This window comes from Martes martes (assembly GCF_963455335.1).
Source record: "Martes martes genome assembly, chromosome: 10".
Lineage (NCBI taxonomy): Eukaryota > Metazoa > Chordata > Mammalia > Carnivora > Mustelidae > Martes > Martes martes.
In genome coordinates, this window is record NC_137898.1 from 91,668,066 (window position 1) to 91,694,172 (window position 26,107).

At 41.1% G+C, this 26,107-nt stretch overlaps 1 protein-coding gene across 2 annotated transcripts in view; it reads right to left on the minus strand.

The window, feature by feature from the left end:
* Positions 1–26,107, minus strand: part of TMEM45B (transmembrane protein 45B) — a 57,585-nt gene that overhangs the window by 14,111 nt on the left and 17,367 nt on the right. Inside the window, exon 1 of one of the 2 annotated variants that reach the window (XM_080815840.1) lies at positions 18,698–18,817. The exons of the other annotated variant lie outside the window; for it this stretch is intronic. The gene's annotated coding sequence lies outside the window, so the exon portion shown is untranslated. Of the gene's footprint in view, positions 1–18,697; positions 18,818–26,107 lie in introns of those variants that run through there. 2 annotated transcript variants of the gene reach the window in all.

Here is a 26,107-nt window from a genome sequence, read left to right on the forward strand (position 1 = left end):
AAAAGAATGAATTAGAGATATACCAGCTGTACTGGAAGGTTTTCCATGAGAGAGTTGGCTGAGACAAGCATGATGGAAAAGAATACTTATAATATGACTCATTAAAACAAAACAAAACAAAACAAACAGAAACAAATAATATGAACCCTTTGGAGCAACAGTGGTACTGTCCTGCATATGGATATTAAATATGTGTAAAGGTATATGATTATATGAACAGGGAAAGCAATATGGAAGGGTACTTTGAGGGTATGTAACACTATATATTAAGTATGTCTGGCTCTCCGTCTTCTGGGCACATGGTATGATTGCATTTTCTGGCCCCCTGTGGTTGGGTGGGGTTTTGGGAATTGTGGGCAGAAGTGTTAGTTCTGGGCAGAAACATGTGATTGCCAGTTCAAGACCCCCCCTGCCCCGAACACATTTCCCTTTACCACGTTACTATCAATGTTCATGACAGTAGCTCTTCTAAGAGCCTAGATTCCAGAGTGAGGAGACATGGAGCAGAGCCCCAAACAAGCCATGATGAACACATGGCATGAGAAAAATAAAAATTGTAATGAGCCACTAAGCTTTGCGGATTGTTTTTATCCAGCATTACCTAAATTGTTATGAGTCATATGGATGTACAGGATCAACATGTTATAGGTAGGACACTCAGGCTTTTGCGGTGTCTTTAAAAAGATATTGGAAAGCTTTACTATTTCAAGGGAAGAAGTTATGATGTCATGAAGAATGGCAGAATTTGTACCAAAAAGTTGCGAAAGACAATTTTGGCAAACTGTATCTGGAACTGTCCTGACACCCCCCTTATCTTTCTGATATCAGATAGACACATTTTCTCTTTCGAAATGGTGCTTGAGTTCTTCTACCTCCACTCTACTGCCCTTCCTTAAAAGGCAGCAAAATTAAAATTCAAGCAAGTGGGGGTCTGTTTATTACATTGTAAGGTTAACCTCTAGGGCCATTTCTCCAGCCCCCCCACTGCGTTCTCAACAGTGGCGATGGGTCTGTGGATACTTTTGGTCGTTGTCACAACTGGGGGTGATGGCGGTATTGTTTGCGTCCAGTGGGTAGAGCATGGAAGTCCTGCTAAGCGTCTTGCAATATGCAGGACACCCCCCACGACAAAACAATTCTGCAGCTCAACTCTCAGTAATGCTGAGGCTGTGAGACCCTGAGACCCTGATCTATTCTAGGCCAGCTCCCTATCTTGCTTATTTTCTGAAAGAAGCAGAGATCCGGCTGCCTTTATTTGTTGTGTGTGTCACCACTTATTAGAGTGTTCTACCTTCAAAACTGTTTATGGGGCATAAACTCACTTTCCTAGAAATTATTTCCCTTGCTTTCCATGATGCTTTTTTTTTTAAAGTAACAGCTTTATGGAGATATAATTCACATACCATTTTCACCTACAGTATAAAATTCAGTGGTTTTGCATATATCTATGGAGTTGTACAATCAATCACCACAGTCAATTTCAGAACATTTTCATACCCACAAAAAAATTCCCCTAACCCATTAGTGAATCCATTTTCCCAAGTCCTCTTTCCCTAAAGCCCTAGGGAACCACTAATGTACTTTTTATCTCTACTAATTTACCTATTCTGGACATTTTACATAAATTGAGTCAAACAACATGTAGTCACTTGAGACTGACTTTCTTTTTTTTTTAAAATTGTTTGTTTAATTGCTATACCCAGGATGGGGCTTGAACTCACAACCCCAAGATCAAGAGTCACATGCTCTCCCAACTGAGCCAGCCAGGCGCCCCTAGACTGGTTTCTTTCTTTTTGCATCATGTTTTCAAGGTTCATCCATGTTGTGGCATGCATCACTACTTATCCCTTTCTATGGCTGAATATTTCATTGTATACATATACCACATTTATTGGTTTGCTGGGGCTGCTGTAACAAACCACACTGGGTGGTTTAAAAAAAATTTTTATTTTCTCACAGTTCTGGAGGTTAGAAGTCTGAGATGGAGGTGTTGGCAGGGTTGGTTTTTTCTGCCTTTGTCCTGGGTTTGAAGATGGCACACCTCCACATTTATCTTCCCTTGGTATGCGCCTGTGCCCTCCTCTTATAGGGCAACAGCTAGATTAGATTAGAGCCCTCCCTGATGACGTCATTTTAACTTAATTATCTCTTTAAAGACCATGTCTTCAAATATAGTCACCTTGTGAAGTACTGGAGGTTAGGACTTCAACAACATATGAATTGGTGGGGGGTGGGGAGCATAATTCAGCCCATAACATCCCATTTTATTTATCTGTTCATCACTTAATTCACAGTTCCATATAGTTTTACAGATTTAATTACTCAAGCACTACAAAAGACAACTCAGATGTATCTAAGAAGACACTCTGAAGGTTTCAACAACTTTGCTAAGTGTTCCTGCTTTGTATTCCTGGGACAGTTTTTCCTAATGAATCTGAAAGTCACCCTCATATGGTTCTAGAAGTCTTAGTGCTTTCTTGCTATTTCTCTTTTTCTTTTTTCAAAAGATAGCTTTGTTGACATATAATTCATATGCCATAAAATTCAGTACTTTAAAGCATACAATTCAGTGATTGCTGGTATCTTCACAGTTGTGCAACCATTACCACCATCTGATTTTAGAACATTTTCATCAACCCAAAGCCATCATTCCTCATTTCCCATTCCCATTTCCTCCCAATCCCTCTGACCCTGGCAACCACTAGCCTCCTTTATGTCTCCATGGGCTTGCCTATTCTAGATATTTCCTATAAGTGTAATCATATATCTCTGCCTCTTTCACTTAGCATGGTTTCAAGGTTCATCCAATCTTGTAGCATGTATCAGTGCTTCATTCCTTTTTATTTCCGTTGTTGTTGTTTCAGAGGGAGAGAGAGAGAGAGTGCAAGCAGGGGGAGGGAGAGAGAGAGGGAGAGTAAGAATCCTCAAGCAGACTCCCTGCTGAGCGGGGAGCCTAACTTGGGGGACTCTATCTTATGACCCTAAGATCATGACCTGAGCCTTTGGAAACCAAGAGTTGGATGCTTACAAACTGAGCCACCCAGGCACCCCCATTCTTTTTTATTGTTGAATAATATTCCATTGTACAGATCTGGCATATTTTGTTCAGCCATACATCTGGTTTTTAAATTCTGATCCTTCAAAAATCTTTAAAAATATTTATTTGAGGGGTGCCTGGGTGGCTCAGTGGGTTAAAGCCTCTGCCTTCAGTTCGGGTCATGGTCTCAGGGTGCTGGGATCGAGCCCCACATGGGGCTCTCTGCTCAGCGGGAAGCCTGCTTCCCCTTCTCTCTCTGCCTGCCTCTCTGCCTGCTGTGATCCCTCTCTGTCAAAATAAATAAATAAAATTTAAAAAATATATTTATTTGAGAGAGAGAGAAAGAGAGTGAGAGAACGAGCACACAGGCAGGAGAAGCAGTAGCGGGAGAGGGAGAAGCAGGCTCTCTACTGAGCAGGGAGCCTGATGCAGAGTTGGATCTCAGGACCCTGGGATCACGACCTGAGCTGAAGGCAGATGCTTAACCGATGGAGCCACCCATGCATCCCAGAAGCTTTTGATTTTAATGAAGTCCAGTTTACCTATTTTTTTCTTTTGTTGTTTGTGCTTTTGGTGTCCTAAGAAACCATTGCTTAACTCAAGAACATGAAGATTCACTCCTGTGTTTTCTTCTAAGATTTTTACAGTTTTATTTCTTACATTTATGTCTATGATCCATTTTAATTAACTTTTGTATATGGTGTGAGGTCATGATCCAACTTCATTTTTGCATATCCAACTGTCCCAGCCATCTGGTGAAGAGACTCTTCTTTTCCCCTTTGAATTGTCTTGGTGCCTGTCCGTTTACCTTTCTACTCTTGAAAATGGATTTTGTCAATCTTCAGAGAAGGACCTTGACTACAATAAGGTGAAACTCTGGTGAAGAAAGAGTACTTCAACTTTTATGACACATATATTAAATATCTTAATAGAGTGTGCAGAGTTATGACAATGAAAGGAGGACTCTGACTCACCCCGCAAGAAACAGGAGAAAGATTATAGAAGGAAGTGTCCCTAAAACTTCCTTGAAAAACAGGTAAGCATAGGTAGGGTGGATACAGTGCCAGGCAGAGCAAACAGTACATGCAAAGGAGAAGAAGCAGGTGCAGCTAATCATCCATATAGTCAGAGTTGAGACGGGTAATGTTGCTTACTCTCTTCACCCTGCCATTCCTACCTTCTTTACCAACAAAGGCCAAATGTCACTCTCTTCCATGGGTCGAATCCATTAACCCTTGAAATTATCTCAGATTGGGAATGAACAAAGCAGTATACTTCAAGTCAAATAAGCCAAACCTTGGGGTCCTGTATGCCCAAGAGTCTCTGGAAAGGATATGAACCAACTCACAAATGGGCCTGAGGAAGGTTTAGAAAAGATGCAAGTCAAGTTTTATATTAGTTTGGGTGCTTTCAATTTCCCAGATTTCCCTAAAGGAAACTGGGTTCTGACATGTTCCTTTAAGGGGAAATATAGTCACATAATAGAAAGAGCATGAACTATGGCGTATAGATCCTTCTTTTGCTACTCCTGCTGGTAAGAGCTTGCATAAGTTCCCTAACTTCTCTGGATTTCAGTACCCCTTTTTCCAAAACAGGGACCTTAATAGAAGCATCCTGTGAGGATTAACTGAGAGTTTCTAGCAGCTAACTTGAGCGAGTGTTTAACAAATGTTAGTTTCCTCTCTTCTCTGGTATTCTTATACTTATTTCCACAATTAATGGGGGGAGAAACCTGGGCTTCTCTCTTAGGGGAAGTATAATTATTGAACAAAGGCTGCTGTCCTTTGCCTTTAGTACCTATTTCTAAGTGGGGAGGGGGGAATCATATGGCGCATTTACTGATCCTGGAGAGGGTAGCCGTTGAATATCTTTTTTTTTTTTAAAGGTTTTATTTATTTATTTGACAGTGAGTTAGGGAACACAAGCAGGGGGAGCAGGACAGGGAGAAGCAGGCTTCCCACCAAGCAGGGAACCCGATGCGGGGCTCGATCCCAGGACTCCAGGACCACGACCCGAGCTGAAGGCAGACACTTAATGACTGAGCCACCCAGGCGCCCCCGGTTGAGTATCTTTTTAATAGGAATGGGATGTGTGTTTGGTCAGTAGGCAAGTAGGTTATGGGGAGGATATAGAATATTACTTTACTCCATGATATAGTTTTTATACTTTTTGAATCTACGCTTGCCAACAGAAACACTCAGATGGTTTCTGGTCTGAGTTTACTTTGGAATATAACCAACCTTACCTGACTCAGCTTTCTGTTACTCTGCAAATAATAAGCTTAATACCCCTCCTTCTTCTATGAGCTGCTTGGTAGTAAAATGCAGAGAAAGCAGAAGTACAGAGGTGAAAGTTCTCTGTTGCCCACAGCTGATGTGACAGTGCTTTAGTCTTGAATCAGACAGAGTGTACCCCTGCTTTACAGTAGCCCGAGAGCCCTTACATCACTCTGGAGGCCATCACTCTTTTTAAAATTTCATAGCTACTACCATCACTGTTATTTTCTCTGTAGGTGGGGAGGTGGGTCCTTGGAACAACTGGTCAGAAGGCATAAGACCAGAATAAGAATCTGAACCTTGTTCTGGCATGAGTTCATGAGCTATGGAACAACATTCCATGAACAAGAGCTCAGTTACTTTCCAGGTGAGTTTGATTTCTAAGATGGTCTTAGTTCGTTCTTTCTCTTTCTTTCTTTCTTTCTTTCTTTCTTTCTTTCTTTCTTTCTTTCTTTCTTTTCCCTTCATGTGATCCTATTAACTAGAAGACTCTGTGCTGGGTGATGAGGAAATAATAAAATGAATAAGAAATGACCCCTCCTAAAATTTGTATGGACCCACAAAAGATCCTGAATAACCAAAGCAATCTTGAAAAAGAAAAGCAAAGCTGGAAGCATCACAATTCTGAACTTCAAGTTATAGTACAAAGCTGTAGTAGTCAATACAGTATAGTATAGTCATAAAAATAGACACAGAGATGAATGGAACAAAATAGAAAATCCAGAAACAAACCCACAATTATATCATCAATTAATCTTTGATGAAGCAGAAAAGAATATCTACTGGGAGAAATACAGTCTCTTCAGCAAATGCCATTGGGAAAACTGGATGGCAACATGCAAAAGAATGAAACTGGACCACTTTCTTTCTTTCTTTCTTTTTTTTTTTAAGATTTTATTTATTTATTTGACAGACAGAAATCACAAGTAGGCAGAGAGGCAGGCAGAGAAAGGGGGGGAGGCAGGCTCCCCGCAGAGCAGAGAGCCTGATGTGGGGCTCGATCCCAGGACCCTGAGATCATGACTCGAGCTGAAGGTAGAGGCTTAACCCACTGAGCCACCCAGGTGCCCCTGGATCACTTTCTTACGCCATACACAAAAATAAATTCAAAATGGATTAAAGACCTAAATGTGAGACCTGTAGCCATAAAAATCCTGAAGAGAGCACCGGCAGCAATTTCTCCGACACTGGCCATAACAACTTTTTTCGAGATAGGTCCCTTGAGGCAAGGGAAATGAAAGCAAAAATAAGCTACTGGGAGTACATAAAAATAAAAAGCTTCTGCACAGTGAAGGAAACAATCAGAAAAACTAAACCGCGACCTATTGAATGGGAGATGATATTTGAAAATGACATATCCAATATATCCAAAATATATAAAAACTTATAAAACTCAACACTCAAAAACCAAATAATCCAATTAGAAGTGGGCAGAAGACATGAGCAGACATTTCTCCAAGGAAGACATACAGATGACCAACAGACACATGAAAAGGTGCTTATCATCACGCATTATTGGGGAACTGCAAATCAAAACTATAATGAGATATCACTACACACCTGTCAGAATGGCTAAAATCAACGACACAAGAAACAACAGATGTTGGCCAGGATGTGGCAAAAAAAGGAACAATTATGCAATGCACTGTTGGTGGGAATACAAACTGGTGCAGCCACTCTGGAGAACTTTTTGAGGTTCCTCAAAAAGTTAAAAATAGAGCTACTCTATGACCCAGCAATCACACTACTGGGTGTTTACCCAAAGAATACAAAAATACTAATTCAAAGGGATACATGCACCCCATGTTTATAGCAGCATTAAATAAGTACAATAGCCAAAATATGGTAACAGCCCAAGTGTCCACTTCATCCAAGTGATGAATGGATAAAGAATATCGGTGTGTGTGTGTGTATAGATAAAGATATAGATATAGATATAGATATAGATATAGATAAGAAATATATATTTATATATACATATATGTATACATACAATGGAATATTACTCAGCCATAAAAAAGAATGAAATCTTGCCATTTTCAATGACATGGGTGGGACTAGAGAGTATTATGCTAAGCAAAATAAGTCAGTCACAGAAAGACAAATATTGCATGATTTCACTCATATGTAGAATTTAAGAAACAAAGCAAAAAAAAAAAAAAAGAAAAAGAAAGGCGAATCAAGAAACTATAGACTCTTGGGATGCCTGGGTGGCTTAGTCAGTTAAGTGTCTTTGGCTCAGGTCATGATCTAAAGTTCCTGGGATCAAGCCCCGCATCAGGCTCCTTGCCCAGTAGGGAGCCAGCCTGCTTCTCTTTCTGACTACCGCTCACCTTGCTTGTGCTCTCTCTTTCTCTGTCTCTCTGACAAATAAATAAAAAAGGAAAGGAAAAGAAGAGAAAGGAGAGAAAGGAAAGGAAGGAAGGAGGGAAGGAACTATAGATTCTTTTCTTTTTTTTAAAGATTTATTTATTTATTTGACAGAGAGAGATCACAAATAGGCAGAGAGGCAGGCAGAGAGAGAGGGGGAAGCAGGCTCCCTGCTGAGCAGAGAGCCCGATGCGGGGCTCCATCCCAGGACCCTGAGACCATGACCAGAGCTGAAGGCAGAGGCCCAACCCACTGAGCCACCCAGGTGCCCGAAACTATAGATTCTTAACTATAGAGAACAAACATGGTTACCAGAGAGGAGATGGGTGGGGGATGGGTGAAATAGGTGATGGGGATTAAGGAGAACACGTGTCATGATAAGCACCAGGTGATTAAAATAAAAACTTAAAAAAAGAAAAGAGAAGAAAAGAAATGACCCCTATCCTTAAGGAGTTTATAATCTAGTATGGAGCTATATACTTGTGATAGTTTGAATGTCAGGAAATACATGGATTGTAATCCTCTAGTCACAGTGAGGGCTGGCATTACAGTTGGGCCTTTCTTGATTGCCTCTTTCAAAGCATCATGAAAATTAGGCAGTCTTAGTGGAATCTTGAATTAAAAACTGAAGAACATATCTGGGCTAAGTTCCATGATTTCTCAGGAACTAATAAAGAACACCGGCCTCTGAGTCAGCTGACCTGGGTTCTAGTCCACGTTTTGTTATGAACTTACTTTGTGACCTTGAGCAAGATATGTAACCTCTCAGGATCACAACTTCTTTGTTAAATGGTAGTTTGGAAGAGGTCCTCTCCATGGCTTCTCCTAGTTCTATAATCACTTTCCATGTTCGCTCCTAACACAACACAAAAAATGAAGGGAAACATGAAAAGGACAGAGCAAGTTCAGACATGAACATGGGGGGAAAATGGAACTAAAGTTGTGGATGTGACCAGTGAGGACAAGCAGTCGCTTCAGCGTACATTAGAGCAGGAGGGGCATCCCTGGACTTGAAAGGCTGGCTTATTTTTTAAGCACCAAGGAACCATTTCTCATGTATTTTTCCTTCCTTCTGTACTATCAGGGAACGTGTCTGGCATTTACATCAGTGAACAAGACAGATGCTGGGCCTTCTACTGCACTCAGCAGCCCTTCTGGACACATGCAAGGTCTTACTCCCATTTCCCACAGACTGGTGTCTGAAAACTCGTCCCTTCCCTCAAACCTGAGTTCACTCAACCCTGGGTAAACCTTTCCTCTCATTTCATGAACACAATCGAGACTACAAGGCACCAATCATCTCAATTTCCTTTTCCTCACCTATGAATTCATATCTATCCACACCTATTCTTCTTCTCAAATTCACCCCTCTGATAGGCCAGTCTTCCATTTGGGTCCTCTGGGTCTACTTCTGTTACTCAGGAACTTCTCTCACTTGTTGTTGCTTTCTTCCTTCCAACTATAACCAGGCACAAGGCTCTTCCCACACAAAATAACAAAAGAAAACAGGGAAAAGAAACAAACAAAAAAAAAATCTGCTTTGACCCTGGCTCTCTGAAGAACCACTGTGTACTTCTTCCTATTTACTATTTCAAACATAAAAATAACATAGCTAATGTATATAAAGAGTTATAAAGAGTAACTTAACAACTGTGTCCTATGACCCATCTTAAGAAAGAGAACACTACTAACGTCCTTGGAGCTTCCTGTTGATACCTCTTGATGGCTTTTCCCCTTCCTCCCTCTTGAGAAATAAGAATCATTTTGAAATGTGCGTTTAGCATTCACTCACTTTTGTTTTACTATATGCTACATACTTACTACATATTTACTACATATATTATCTCCAAACAAAATAGTTTTACAAAGTTTTTAACTTTATATATATTTTTTTTTCTCAAAATATGTGGATCTTTTTCTCACCATCTCCCCTAGTCCAGAGCCAAAATACCTTTGATAATAGGTCTACCTATAGATAATTAAAAACAATTTCTAATATTAAAATTCTTTGACAAGTCAGTAATTACTGAAATCAATTACCACTTACATGAAATTTTCTTTGGATAGAAAGGAATTTGGATAGTTTTGTGTAATGCAGTCAAACATTGTCAAAATCATTTAAATTTCTTGGAAAAACTTGGAAATACAACTGCTTTCTCCATTTATTGCTCCTCCTTCACCACCATGACAATGAAATGATTCACAGACGTCACCAAATGTTCCTCATACTGTTTCAATGAAATCTTTATGTTCCTCATATTGTTTCAATGAAATCTTTAATACGTCATGTGAATAGACCTCTCTTCTGTTCTTGTGCTGCTCCAGTTGAAGATGTCACTTAGTCACTTAATTTTGAAATTAACCTTCTGTTTTTGGCTTTCATGATACTCTTCTGTCCTGGCTCTCTTCATCTTCTGTAATCTTCTTCCTCTCCTTTGACTTCCTCTCCTTTGACTCCTATCCTGTCTCTTAAACACTAGCAGACTTTGGTCAACTGTTCTTCTATATATCTTCTTCTTGCAAGAACACACACACACACACCCATAGTTCAATAACCACCTGCACACTGATGACTCTTATCTCTAGCTTTGACCTCTTCCCTGAGTTTCAGACTCATATATCTAACTACCTGCTGAACCATCACACGCACACATAAACACACAGATTCTTCTTAGACATCTCAAAGTCAACATGTCCCAACCTGAATTCATCATCTTCCTTCCCCCATCAATTTGGCTTCTGTTCTGTATCTCAAACTCAAGTAATGGCTTAACATTCAGTCACTCCTAAAGTCAGATTCCTAAGACTCATCCTAGACACCCCCTCATCCCCGACTCTGCCCCACAGTATTCCAATTTCACAAGAGACTAAAATACTCCACTTATTTTGTTTCTCCAAATTTTCTGGTGTTCTGTTTCCTTTCTGTTCCTACAATAGTTATCTCATTTAGGCTCTTATTGTCTTTTGCTTTGACTACTGTAATGCTTATAATCATGCCTTCCATAAATCCTCCTTCCACTCTGCCACCAGAGTCATCTGCTTACAGATCTTACAATCTGACTACACTACTATAAAATTTAAAATATTTCATTGACTAACCACCACACCGATGTAATCCGCCCCTTTGCATGGCATATACCCAGAACCTGGCTCTTAGCCTGTCCCTTGAGCCTCATTTCCCAGTTTTTCCCACCACAAACCTTATAGTATACACTTTGTTCATGTTATTCCCTCCACCTTTTTCAATTTTACCATAGTATCTTACACATATCTTGATTTTTATCACTTAGCTTGTCATATGAAAATTACACATTTACATGCCTTACTCACGAGACCACACGTACCTCAAGAGCAGAGATCTTATCTGCTTCACCTTAAACTTCCCACGGCTTAGCACAAAACCTGCCATATAATAATAGTTCTTGATCTGAACTGAACTGATTCACCTTAGCTGTAATCCTGAATCATGAGGAAACTAGCTCCTAAATCCAGTCATTAGTAAGGCTGTGGCTAACATTACTTTTGCATATGATTTTTAGAGCTAAATGAGTCCTTCAGAGATCATCTTGTACTATGCCTCTTAGACCCATGTATGGTTAGGCCAAAATATATCTGGAATCACGTGACTCACATGGTTCTCATCCTGGAGTACCAACTTCACTTCAAGATTTCGGAGAAAATGATTTTCAAGTTAAAACAAATAGAGATGTATTTTGGGGTAGCATATACTTTTTTAGCATTAAGAGAGACTGTAGCTTAAGCCATCCTAATTTCATCCAAGACTCCATGCCATGAGAGTACAAGTTCTGTGGTGAGTAATAGTGTTTGTGAGACGCTAATCTACCGATCTCTGTTTTACAATGATCTTGTAGTTTAGCTCTTGTTCTAGAGCCTTCCATATAAAAACAAACAATCCCAGTGGGAACAAAGCATAGAAACAATCCCAACAACAGCCAGGAGAGAGAGATTCTTCATTCCGCAACCTGGGTTAGTTTAAAAAGATGTCCGCCCGGTAGTCAGGGTAGGTCTTTTGAAATTAGTACATCACTGTGCTTTCTGCAAAATATACCAGAGGACAGGTGAAGGTAGGGGAGAGGAGGCAGAAAAACAACATTAGAACAGAACAAAGAGAAGGTCTGGGTTAAGGCGGGGGCCAGATCAAAGAGTGGGAGGAAGCAAAGGACAGTATAAGTGAGGCATGGAACATGAGGGGAAAAAAGCATTCAAATAGAACTGTGGTTCAAGATGGTACCAGATGTAGGATGTTTGGTGATGACCTAAGAAATTATTACATCTTCAGTAAGATGATATGGGGAGTTTTTACCCCTGGAAATTATACCTGGAGTCCTGGTAGAAAATCTTCCCAGTCTGTTTTTCAACACATCTACACATCAAATTTGAGAACGAGATATCACCTTCCAGAAAAAGTGACATAAAAAGATGCAAAAGAAACAGAGGAAACAGCAAGGGGACCATTAGGAAGGGTTAATTTAAAACGGGTAATGGGGGTGCCTGGGTGGTTCAGTTGGTTAAGCAACTGCCTTTGGCTCAGGTCATGATCCCAGAATCCTGGGATCAAGTCCTGCATCAGGCTCCCTGTTCAGCAGGGAGTCTGCTTCTCCCTCTTACCTTCCCCCTCTCATACTCGCTCTATCTCTCTCTCTCAAATAAGTAAATAAATAAAATCTTAAAAAAAAATAAATAAAACGGGTAGTGGGGTTGATTTGATTCAAGCAACATTTACCCAGGGCCTCTTGTGTATCAGCATGGTTCTAGGTGCTAGAGAAACAGAGATACCAAAGTTGGGCCTCAGCCTGAAAGGGCTTTGCAGTTAGTTGTCTTTAAAGGAAGATCCAACAGTAGAAAATCTGGTATCTCATGCCTAGGCTTTCCTGTGAAGACATCACTGAAAGCTAAATCAGTGAACCATATTATCTGAAAACTTTCCTAGCAAAGAGGAGTGCCAATCTGCCCCAGGTTTGGGTTATCACATGTCAGGCTGAGCAAAGAAGGAAAATAGTATGGATTTGGAGAACGACTTTCAAGGGCAGAAAATTTCTCCCAAATTCTGTAACTAAGACATTCTCTAGTGGTATTAGAAAAACATTTTCTCAATATAAACTCTTAAAGAAAAATACTAAGCTAATTATAATTTTCCATCTTAGTTCAAACCTTCTTCTAAATGACCTGTTAAGAGGTACCTGGTGGCTCAATCTGCCACCCAGCTCTTAAGCATCTACCCTCAGCTCAGGTCATAATCCCAGGGTCCTGGAATCAAATACCACCCTCCCCCCCATGCTTCTCCCTCTCCTTCTTCCATGTTCATGCTCATGCTCTCTCTCTAAAAAAGAAAAAAAATATATGTTTATATCATATATATGATGGTAGAAATGTAAAAATTTAATATGAGGATTGAAAGACTTATTAGGACTAAAAGATGAGAGTTTTTTTAAAAATAGAAATGAAAAATTGGGGCGCCTGGGTGGCTCAGTGGGTTAAAGCCTCTGCTTTCGGCTCAGGTCGTGATCCCAGGGGATTGAGCACCGCATTGGGCTCTCTGCTCAGCAGGGAGCCTGCTTCCTCCTCTCTCTCTCCGCCTGCCTCTCTGCCTACTTGTGATCTCTGTCTGTCAAATAAATAAATAAAATTCTTAAAAAAAATAGAAATAGAAAAGATAAAATAAGAGGGCAGATGCAAGAGATCCAGCATCTAAGTAATTTAAGTTGCAGAAAGTACAAGTTGCAGAAAGATGGAACAGAGGAAATTATGCAAAGAAGTAACCTGAGAACTGAAGAAAATGATTTTTAGATTGAAAAGGACTTTAAAGTACCTAGAACAGTGACTCGGGGGGGGGGGGCGGAAAAAAAGCCAAAGCCAAAATCAACTACCAACATCATGACGTAGCAGAACAGGAGGAATGAACAAAAGAAAACCCTACAACCTTTCAGATATAAAAACAAAATACAAGGGATCGGAAATCAGAATGGCATCAACTTCTCAACCAAGCTATTTAAAGACAGAGGAAAATGGAGAAACACTTTCAATATTTGAGGGGAAGTTAATTCCAGTTAATATCCTATATTCAGCCAAACCATCAATCAAATGTGAAGGAAGAAAAATGATATCTTGAATGTACAAAGTCTGAAAAAGTGGCAAGGTCTTGTTGGGGCCTGCATCTTGCATAATTTGGGGAGCCCACTTTAAGAAAAAGTCATCAAATTACAAACACAAAATTGGGTGTGGATGTGAATATTTATTTAGATTGAGAAAAGAAATCACAACAAACAGGAGCCTTGGAGGCTCACAGCTCTTGCTTCTAAGATCTCTTTAAAAAATGTGCCACAAATGCTTCATGATGGCTACCTGGCTTTTCTTCCCCGTGGGTCAACTTGCAACAGGTTGCAGCCCTCACAGAGGCCATGTGAGCTTCAGCACTTTCAGGACAAATCCACCTCATCCTCCACATGCCCTTTCTCAGGAAGTTACGGTCCAGCAAAACCAAACTGAGTGAGAAGGCATGTATTCCAAGAATCAGAATCCAATACCATCAACAAGATGGCAGCCAGGGGAGCTCCCAGGGTAACAAGGGACTCAGAATAACCAGTCCCAGAGAATGGGGTGGGGGGTACTGAGCCAGGATGCTTCCAAGAAAAGCAAATCAAACTGACTACTTACTTGATGCTTTATTGGGAGGAACTTTATTCTCCTGTCAAAGTTTGAGTCAGAATTGTAGTGAGTGTTCAAAAAACACTAAGCAACTGAAGAAGAGGTAGCAATGACTAAGTCCAGGGGATAGAAAAAGCTTGTATGAGAAAGAAAGTGTAGAAATCATGGTTTATCACATAGCTGGGTTGTGAATAACATTTACAGAGTCATAATAATGTGAACACTAAACATTGCTATATCAAAAAAATTAGGATATAACTATATTGGGACCTTGTAAGAAGGGAAGCAAATGTGATAAAGAAAAATGAGGGCATAAGGGAGAGATCCTTATCTTCCCAGGCAGGACGTCAGTAGATACTATCCAGAACTGGGAAAAGAAAGGGAAATAGCCAGTATTAGCATGTTATTTGGCAGTATGATGGTAAATATGATAGAAACGGCTGAGAGCACTGAAAATAGTAGCCTCAAGGAAGGTAGCTCAGTGTAGACTTAGTAAGAACCTTGTAGAACTTGTGACTTTTAAGACTACATATTTATTTAAAAAAAAAAGACTACATATTTATTTATATTGACCAAAATAGAAAATTAAAAAAGAAAGTAATAGCTTCAAGAGGAATGAATGAGCCAGGAAAGACTTTGGAAATAAACTGAAGGTGCCTCTTCTAAACCACTCCCCAATTCAATGTTTTTCAAATTGTGATCCTGTGACCACCTGCATTCAAATTATCTGGAGTGCCAGTTTATATAATTCAGATTTACAGACTCATCCCAGACCTAAATAATCAGCATTTCTTGGGCTGGACCTCAGAATCCATAATTTTAAAAAGTTCTCTACAACCACTGCATTATCTATCGCTTTTTTAGTAAACCAAAGAACAACAAAAAGTAAAAATAAAACAATAAGAATAATCCGTGTAGAAACAAAGAGTCAATGACTCATAAAACATACTATGGCAGGTACTGCTAGTTGTTTACCCAATATCCATTCTCCTCTTCTTCCTTAAAAGAATCCCTACTTTGTTGTATTGGCAACATGGTCGGCTAAACCACAAGATATGCTCAGGCTCCCTTACAGTAAGGAGTGGCTTTGTGACTTAGTTCTTATATGAATGAGGTAGAAGAAGTCTATTGGGTAGAGCTTTCAAGAATGATCTATTACTATAAAAACACAGGTTCAGCTGGCACACACCTTCTGTCCTTCGTTGTGCCCTTTTTTCTCATAAGCCCTCTCTGAAAAGAAGAGGTGCCTGTCTCTCAGTGAGTAGGAAAGCCATATACTAAGGATGGTGGTACAGGAAGACAGAGGAAACTGGCCCAGCCTGAGCTTCTTACTTCTAGACATCTAGCTATCTTGAGAAAAACAAACTCCTCACTTATGTTACTGTGGTGGGATTTTCTGTTACTTGTAGCTGAATGAAGTCCTAATGACATCTCATACTTGTTCAAAAGTTTATTTGATGGGTATTGAACACATCTTGTTGAGCGCCTACTATGGGTCCTGTGCTTAGAATAACACAATGCGCCAAACCAATTAGGCTCTTTCCCTCATGGAATGTGAATCCAGTTAGAGCTAAAGAATCTACAGATATTTGAGTCCAGGATTCAGAGAGGCTATGGTTTGCTATCACAGACACCAAAGCAACAGAGTACATCAAACTGAACAACTTGATTTATATATCTAGGAAATCCTCAAGGGACCACATGCTGGAAAGAGTCTGAATGCCAGGAGGCCTAACTTTTAACAAAGTAGGTTTGGGTACTTGCTTAGTTTTCCCTGTATCTCCCCTTGCTCTTTGAAAAAACTAAAAGATTGGGCTTGGTAATAATTCAGGCTATGCTCAGCTCTAAAATATTTTTGCAGTTACACTATACAAAGGTTCGCACAAAATCTACCAAACAAGAATGTTTCTGAATTTAGATTCTAAGAGTTCAAGTCAGAGACTATATTCAATAAAAAAGTCAGGAGAAACTATCACAAACAACTCCCCATCCTCAAATTAAATGAACAAAAAAATGACACCGTGTAGGGTACTGAGGTATTATGGAAGAAGTTCTCGTCTGAGTCCTGGCCCTGCCACTTAGAGCTAGATAACCCCAGGCCAGATACTCAGTATTATAAGACTCACCTTCCCCATTTATGAACTAAGCAATTACTCTTTCCTCACACTGCTGCTTATGGAAATCAACTTGTACACTGTAAAGCCCCCTTATGATGTGATACCAGCAAGATATCAATAACGGCTCATTACATCTAAATCTGCAAGGGAATACATAAGTATGCTTTGGTATTTTCAGTTTAAATTCTTCCTCACATAAGGCGGATACATGTTTTGAGTTTCTCTGTCCCTTCAGGAGTGCAGCCTGTGACACAGAGAAAAGATAAGACAGAGACAAAGATCTAAAATTCAAATCACCTCTAGCCCCCAGCAAACGTTTGGGGGACAAGACTGGTTAAAAGGAAGGCTGAATTCAAAGGAAGTGTGGGGATTACAGGACTTACTGGTTCCTCTAATTGTTCCTACTGGATATTGTGTAGTACTGTGCATGATCTAGTTTTGGTCTTGCAACTTGTCTCTAGAAATAAATACAGATGTGAAATCTGTCTGGTATACATCCATTAGTTGATGACACATTAGTTGGTGACTTCCACTCTCTTACCCGCAATTATAAAAAGTTTTGCAATAACAGAACTTTGGCTATGGGAGCGGTTCTACATATGGTAAAACTGCCCTTATCCATTTCCAACAGGCAAACGCGTTTGAGGAAAAGAGATAATCCTTTGATTATAATCAACGTAAGTAATATCTGTACTTTGACCGATTAAGCATGGCAGCCGATGTTACCTTTCAAGTTAGCAGATGTCCGTCTTTCTTTTTACTCCTTTTCTCTCCCTATCTCACAGTGCCATTTGCTAAGATTAGGCAAGAGACACAACCAAGGACATATTGGGGCACACCCCAAATAGAATCACTGATGTCAAACTCCAGCTTTGATAGGTTCACCTGGGTCATCATAACCATTGCCCACCAGAAGGGTGAGGGAGGAATCCACAGAATACAAGGAAAAACCCGCAACATGAGGTAAGTAGTGGTACTGTCGCTACCTCCCATGGAAGAAGTGAGAGGAAACCAAAGTCCTTTCAGAGGAAATTGAATGCGTGGCTGTCCTCACACCAGAACTAATAATGCCCAACCAGAAGTAATGCTTCCCTTCTGCTCCTACAGGCACTCTCCTCTGTAAAATCAAGACACCATATTCAATAAGGCCTTCGTATCAATTCCACGTCTCTTCCAGAAACTCCAGGAGCAGAGGGCAAGCACAGCCTCAGGAAGCGGAAGACCCCTCAGCCAAGAAGGGCGCCGCCGGAAGTGACGCCGGCCCGCGTCTTCCGGTATGTAATGACTCTCCTCCACAAGGTTTGACACCAACAAACTGCAGACTGTACCGAACAGGTTAAGTAGTACATGTTTCTTAGAACAATAAGCCGTACTACCTACTAAAGTGAATGTAAAGACCCAGATAAGATTCTTACGCCACTTTATGAGCCCAACAACCACTGTTGGAGCGGTGGGCGGGGCCGCGGGGCGAACGGTCGGGGATGCGGAGGAACATGGCAGCTGTGAAGGGAAATGGCCTGGCGGAAGGGCATGTGGGGGAAATGGTCGCTTCGCAGAAGAGGTGGCTGTCTAAAATTTTTTCAAAGATCTATTTCATGAAGCGACGGGTTTCCCTTTCTGAAGCACAAATCCTTCTTACATCTAGGGCTGGAATGTATCTCCAGAGGTTCGCCTCTGGACCCAGACGGGTCGCCTGAAACGACGTTTGGGTCCAGTGTAAACCTCCCCGAGCCCTGCTCATCGCCCCTCGGCCCCGACCCACGGAGGCCGCAGTGGAAGCTACGTCACGACTCAGGGAGCTTTGTCTGCCGGTCGCCTGCTGTTACTGAATCCTGGGCTTCCTGGCTCGGGAAGAGGCTCCGGCTCGTCGTATTTGTGGGCGGCCGGACGGTAGGGCGCTGAGTGCCCGCGGCGACGTGGGACGGGTCGGTCTCCGGCCCGAGGGGAGCCGTACGGGCGGGGTGTCCTCGGATCCTGGGACCCGCGGGGTGGAATGGACGGCGGGAGCTTCGCACTTCGAAGCTCCTCTGGCCCAGCCGCACGGTCTGCCTGACCGGCCGCGGCCGCCGGTGACCCGACAGCGGCGCGCGCTCAGGGACCTCCCCGATCAGCTGCCCCAGCCCTGGGCCGTCCGGCCCCTCCGACTCTCCTGCCACCCACCCCGCCGGAGGCCGCGTCCCCTGGCCCGGCCCGCTGGCCGTCCGAGCCCCCAGCCCGCAGCGGCGGCTCACCTGCGCGGAGCGCCCCGGAGCCTTCCGCCGCCCGCGTCGAGCGCCGACTGCCGCAGCCACCCGGCAGGTGCGAGCGCCCGGCCCGGCCCAGGCAGCGCCGCCAGCCGGCCCTCCCCACCCCTGGCCGGCTCTCCCCGCCCTCGCGGGCGTGCGGGGCCTCCCGTCCCAGTGCCCGCACTTCCCTCCACGCCCCTGACACTCCCGCCGAGGTGCTCCCCGGCCCCAAGACACGCCCTGGGGTGTGCTCGGACGGCGGCCGGTTCCTGGGCACCCGAGGCGGACGGCGAGCCACCGTGACCTCCTATGATGCAAAGCGCTTGCAGAGCCTGGGAGGCGGCGAGGCTTTGGGAGCAGAGGCTGTCGCAAGAAGGCTGTTTACCGAGCCGGCAGTCGCGGTGAACGCACCGGCGACCTAGTCACGGATCTCCGTGCAGCAAAGGAATGCTGGGGAGTCATATCCTGGAACAGAGGCCAATTTTCTGGTTTTAGCTTAGGGTCACACGCAAATCTGCCGCATGTTAGATCCGCACAGTTGCAGGCACCGGAGAAAGAGCTGCGAAGGAAAGGCCCTGCTGGAACGGGCTCGCTTCCGACGAAGAAATGCGCGACTTTCTTTGTAGTATCGTGCGGGCTCAGTGCCCTCATCTGTAAGGGGTTGGCCTCGTAGTTTCCTACTCTCACTCATAACACCCTGCGGAAGTTAAAAACTTCCCCCTTAGCAAGAGCTAAGGCTCCACGTCAGACCTACCGATCCGAATCTGGGAAGGAGTGAGGGCAGAAGGACCTGTTACAAAAGTTACCTAGGTGACCGCAGAAAGTCAGGGTTGAGAACCTCGCTTCTAGATCTCTAAGATGCCTTCCAGCTTGTTCCGTTGTTGTCAGTGCTGGAAACCAAGAAAGTCTTCATGGACAAGATGGTCTACGTGGGTTTTAAAGAAAGGTGAAAGATATACAGGAGCAGGGCGGCAGGGGACAATATCCCAACTACAGCTCTTTTGATCAAATAACCTTTCTTTTCTATAAAGTCAAATGAAGGCGCTTCTGAGAATAAGGCATCAACTTGAGCAAATCTTTCCTCTATGAGACAGAGTGAATGAGGCCTGATGGAAGATAATGGCAGAGAGGCGCTGCTATCAGTTAAAAGGCTCATTGAGCCACGCAATTCAGGAGCTGGGAGAGCTCCTCTTTTATTTCCCATCAACTTGGGAATTTAGCTAGCGACCAGATCTCATCTTGGCACTTGCTCACATCCATTGTTTTTGAAATGGGTGAGAACGTGGAGTCCTGGATGTCTGTTACCCTGGGAAACTCTGTTCCCTGTCGCTAGAAGATCCCTGCAATGGTCAGGCTTTCTCTTTAGTGATGTTTTCCTCTAAGGCTATGGAGATGAAACAGATGTGTGACCTTTCAGTTGTAGTTACTGCTGGGTAGAGATGCTTCTTAACATTGAAAAATTGGAACTAAGAAAATTATATCTGCCTCAAATTATAATATCCAAGTGCCAGGACAAACTAGTTTTTGCCAATTAAGTTTGACGGTCTTTAACTTGATCTGTACAAACAACACAAATCAAGTAGCTTCAATCAGTTAACAAAAAATAAGTAATTAATGTATCAACAGCCATAAATTAATACAAGAACAGCTACCAATTATGATAAAGCCATTTAATATAACAATGAAACAGATTAGTGTCTAGAAACAGATCCAAGTGTATGTGGGTCTCGATAAACACAAGGATGGCTTTTGAATTAAATTCAATGGGAAATTGTTTGCTTTATAAATACTGGGGGCATAATGGGCTGTTCTTTTGGAAGCTCTTATCGCAGACTTGACCATTATCTGATCTCCCCTGGGCCATCATGATACTAATAGGGCACATGGATACCTGGAATGAGTACCATTTTTTCCAGCCTCCCTTTTAGCTAGAATGGGTTATATGACTAAGTTCGGGACAATAGGTAAGAAGCGGAAGTGTGGTTCAGGCAACTGCTGGGTGGAGTCTAGAAAAGAAGAGGATGTGCCCGTCCTCTCCCCTGGGCTGTCCTGCTGACCGGAATGTGGAGGTGGTACTGAGCCATCTTGGAAAATGACTGGTGGAGTGAGGGGATGAAAGAAGGCTGGGTTCCGTACCAGTCCTGGAACGCCCATCTCCAGGTGGTTATGTGAAAGAGACATAAAATTATATCTGGTATAAGTCCCAGCAATTGGAGGTTTTTGTCATATGCAGCCAAATCCATAACCTAACTAATGCAGCGTGTCTTTCCTCCTTGCTTTAAACCATGAATAAACAAAAGTTGAGGGTAGATTAAAGAAAAATCTAAAAATACTATTTACTTTGCCCAGTAATTGCAGTTTGAAGGCTCCATTGTATGGAACTGATACATCATATGAACCTTAAAGATTTGGACCACAGCATTATTTATAATAGCAAATGTTTGTAGTGTGGGAGTGGTTAAATAGGCATAGCATGTCCTTCTATGATATAGTGTGCAGTTATTCAAAAGGCTGAATTTTATTTGTATATAGGGACCAGGAAAATAGTTATGGTATATTGTTAAACTTAAAGAGTTTGAAGAGTGGTATGGGATTTGTGCGTGTGTGTGTGTGTGTGTGTGTGGCAAAATATACAAAACATAAAATTACCATTTTAACCATTTTAAATTATACATAACAGTGGTATCAATTATGTTCACATTAATGTACCGTCATTACCACCATCTATCTCCAGAGCTTTTTCATCATCCTATACTGAAACTCTATACCCATCAAGCAGTAACGACACATTCCTCGGTCCCCCAGCCCCTGGTAACCACTTTTCTAGATTCTGTCTATGAATTTGACTACTCGAGGTATCTCATAAAAGTGGAATCATACAATATCTGTCCTTTTGTGTCCAGCTTATTTCAATTAGCATAAAGTCTTCAAGCTTCACCCATGTTGTAGCATGTATCAATTTCTTTCCTTTTAAGGCAGAAATATATATGACACACACTACATATAATATGCTACATTTTGTTTATCCACTCATCTGTCCATGGACCTTTTGATTGTTTCAACCTTTGCTATTGTGAACCATGCTGTTGCAAACCTTGGTATACAAATAACTCTTTGGGTTCCTGCTTTCAATTCTTTGGTGTATATATCCAAAAGCAGTGTTGCATCAAATGGTAATTCTGTTTTTTTGAGGAACTGCCTTACTGTTTTCTGGAGCAGCTGCACCATTTTACATTCCCACCAGTAGTACACAGCGTTCCAATTTCTACACATCCTCACTAACATTTGTGTTCTGTTTGTTGATAATAGCCATCCTAATGAGTACAAAACCAAATGAGTGTTTTTGATTTGCATTTCCCTAATTATTAATGCTGGTGAACATCTTTTCATGTGCTTATTGGCCATTTGTATGTATCTTCTTCTTCTTTTTTTTTTTTTAAAGATTTTATTTATTTATTTGACAGAGATCACAAGCAGGCAGAGAGTCAGGCAGAGAGAGGAAGGGAAGTAGGCTCCCTGCAGAGCAGAGAGCCCGATGGGGGTCATGATCCCAGGTCATGACCCTGGGATCATGACCTGAGCTGAAGGCAGAGGCTTTAACCCACTGAACCTCCCAGGCGCCCCGTATGTATCTTTTTTAGAGTAATGTCTGTTGCTCATTTTTGAATTGGGTATTCTGCTGTCATTCACTTCTAGAAATTCTCTACATATTTGGTATTAATCTTTAATCAGATATGTGATTTGCAAATATTTTCTCCCAATCTGTGGGGTGCTTTTTACTCTGTTAGTGTCTATTGATGCAACAAGTTTTAATTTTGGTAAAATCCAGTTTTCTATTTTTGCTTTTGTTGCCTGTGCTCTTGGATATGATGTCATATCCAAGAAATCACTGCCAAGTTCAATGTCATGAAGATTTCCCCCTATGTTCTCTTCTAAGAGTTGCATAGTTTTAGCTCTTAATGTTTAAATCTTTTATCCATTTTGACTTAATTTTTGTAAATGGTGTTAAATAAGGATATAACTTCATTCTTTTATCTGTGGATATCTAGTTTTCCTAGCACCATTTGTTGAAAAGATTATCCTTTCCCCACTGAATCATCTTGGCATGCTTGCAAAAAAAAAAAAAAATCACTTGATTTTATATGCAAGGGTTTATTTCTGGGATCTCTATTTTATTACCTTGATCTATATGCTTGACTTTATGGCAGCACTACACTGTTTTGATTATTGTGGCTTTGCAGTGAATTTTAGGTCAGGAAGTATGAGTCTTCCAAATTTGTTCGTCTTTTTCAAGATTGTTTTGGTTATTTGGGATCCTTGAATTTCATATGAATTTTTTGATGGATTTTTCTATTCCTGAAAAAAAAATCTTTCAGATTTTGATAGGGATTGCACTGACTCTGTAGATTGCTTTGGGTAGCATTAAAATTGTCTTCCAATCTGTGGACACAAGACGTCTTTCCATTTCTTTATGTTTTCTTTAATTCCTTTCAACAATGTTTTGTAGTTTCCAGTGTATAAGACTGTCACCTTCTTGGTTAAGTTAATTCCCAAGTATTTTATTCTTTCTAAAAAAATTTATTTATTTGAGAGAGACAGAGAGAGAGGGGAGGAGCAAAAGGAGAGGGAGGGAGAGAATCCCAAGCAGACTCCCCGCTGTGTGCAGAGCCTGATGTAGGCTTAATTCCACAACCCTGAAGATCATAACCTGAGCTAAAACCAAGAGTAAAATGTTTAACTGACTGGGCCCCCCCCGTACCCCAAGTATTTTATTCTCTTTGGTGTTTTGGAAATAGAATTGTTTTCTTAATTTCTTTTTCGGAATTTTGTTGTTGGTGTATAGAAACACAACTGATTTTTGAGTGTTGATTTTGTATTCTGCCACTTTGGTGAATTACTTTATTACTTCTAACAGTTTATGTGTGTGCACGCACGTGTGTGTAACAGGGGTTTCTAAATAAAAGATCATATTATTTTTGAATAGAAATAATTTTATTTCTTCCTTTCTAACTTTTCTTGCCTGATTGATCTGGCTAGAATGGATGAAATGAATGAATAAGAATGAAAATGAATATGAATGGAAAGAGTGAACATAATTTTCTTGTTTTAATCTTAGAGGAAAGGCTTTCAGTTTCTCACCACTGAATATCCTGTTAACTGTGGATTTTTCATATATGACTTTTATTATGTTGAGGTAGTCTCTTTCTATTCCAAGTTTGTTGAGTGTTTTTTTGTGAAGGGGTATTGAATTCTCAAATGCTTTTTCTGTTCATTGAGATGATCATATCAGGTTTTCTTTAATGTGGCATATTACATTGATTGATTTTCTTCTTCTTTTTTAAGATTTTATTTATTTATTTTATATATAGAGAGAGACAGTGAGAGAGGGAGCACCAGCAGAGGTAGTGGGAGAGGGAGAAGGAGGCTTCCCACCAAACAGAGAGCCCAATGTGGGGCTCGATTCCAGGCCCCTGGGATCATGACTTGAGCCAAAGGCAGACACTTAACGACTGAGCCACCCAGGTGCCCCTCAATTGATTTTCACATGTTGAACTATCCTTGCATTTCATGAATAAGTTTCATTTGGTTATGTTATATAATCCTTTTGAGATGTTGTTGAATTCTATTTGTTTGTATTTCATTAAGGATTTCTGCATCAATGTTCATAGTGATATTGGTCTATAATTTTCTTTAATTGCAGTGTTTTTATTTGACTTTGGTATCAGGGAAAGGCAGGCCTCATAAAAATAAGTTAGAACGTGTTTCTTCTGCTTCAATTTTTTGGAAGAGTTTGAGAAGGATTGGTGTTAATTCTTCCTTAAATGTTTGGTAGAATTAATCTGTGAAGACTTTAGGTCCAAGACTTTTCTTTATCGGGAGGATTTTGAATCCTGATTCAATCTTTTTAAGAGTTAGGGGTCTGGGGTGCTTGGGTGGCTCAGTCTGTTAAGCCTCTGACTCTTCAAAAAATTTTTTTAAAATATTTTTTTATTAATTTTTTATTTTTTTAATTAACATATAATGTATTATTACCCCCAGGGGTACAGTTCTGTGAATTGTCAGGTTTACACACTTCACAGCACTCACCATAGCACATACCTTCCCCAATGTCCATAACCCCACCACCCTCTCCCTACCCCCCTCCCCCTGGCAACCCTCAGTTTGTTTTGTGAGATTAAGAGTCTCTTATGGTTTGTCTCCCTCCCGATCCCATCTTGTTTCATTTATTCTTTTCCTACCCCCCAAGCCCCCCACGTTGCCTCTCGACTTCCTCATATCAGGGAGATCATATGATAATTGTCTTTCTCTGATTGACTTATTTCGTTAAGCATAATACACTCTAGTTCCAGCCACGTCGTTGCAAATGACAAGATTTCATTTCTTTTGATAAGCCTCTGACTCTTGATTTTGGCTCAGGTCATGATCTCAGGGTTGTGAGATTGAGCCCGAGTCAGGCTCCGCATTGGGTGTGAAGCCTGGTTAAGATTCTCTCTCTCCTTCTGCCTCTCTCCCGCTTAAAAAAAAGAGAGAGGGAGAGAAAGGAGTCTGCTCAGGTTTTCTATTTTTTCATGATTCAGTCTTGGTAGATTGCGTGCTTCTAGGAATTTGTCCATTTCATCTAGGTTACTGATTGTTGGCCTGTGATCATTCATAGTACAATTGTTCTCTCATATTTCTTTTTATTTCTATGGAATAAGTAGTAATTTGTCCACACTTTCATTTCAGATTTTAGTACTTTGAGGCTTCTCTTTTTCTCTCAGTCAGGCTAGCTAAAGTTTTGTCAGTTTTGTTGATCTTTTTGAAAAACTAACTTTCAGTCTCCTTGATTTCCTGGTCTCTCTTTTACTTATCTCTTGGACATAATTTTTATTATGTCCTTCCTCCTGCTACCACTGGGCTTCATTTCTTTTCTTTTCTAGTTCCTCGAGTGGTTAAGCTAGACGGTTAATTTGAGATCTTGATTTTAATGTAAGCATTCCTAGCTATAATTTTCCCTCTTAGTATCTTTTTGTTGCATCCCATAAGTTTCAGTGCGTTGTTTTCATTCTCATTCATCACTAAGTATTTCCTAATTTCCCTCATGGTTTCTTCTTTGACTCATTGAGAATTTAAGGGTGTGTTGTTTAACTTACCACAAATTTGTGAATTTTCTCATTTTCTTTCTGTTATTGATTTCAAACTGCCTCCTCTTGTGTTCAGAGAAGATACTTTGTATGGTATCTGTCTTTTAACATCTATTTAGAGTTGATTTGTGGCCTGACATATGGTATATCCTGGATAATGTCCTATTTGCCCTCGAGAAGAATGTGTATTCTGTCCTTGTTGGGTGAAGCATTCTGTATATGTTTGTTAGATCCCGTTTATCTTTTCTTCTCTTTTTGTGTGTTGTTTCATTCACAATCATGAGGTTATACT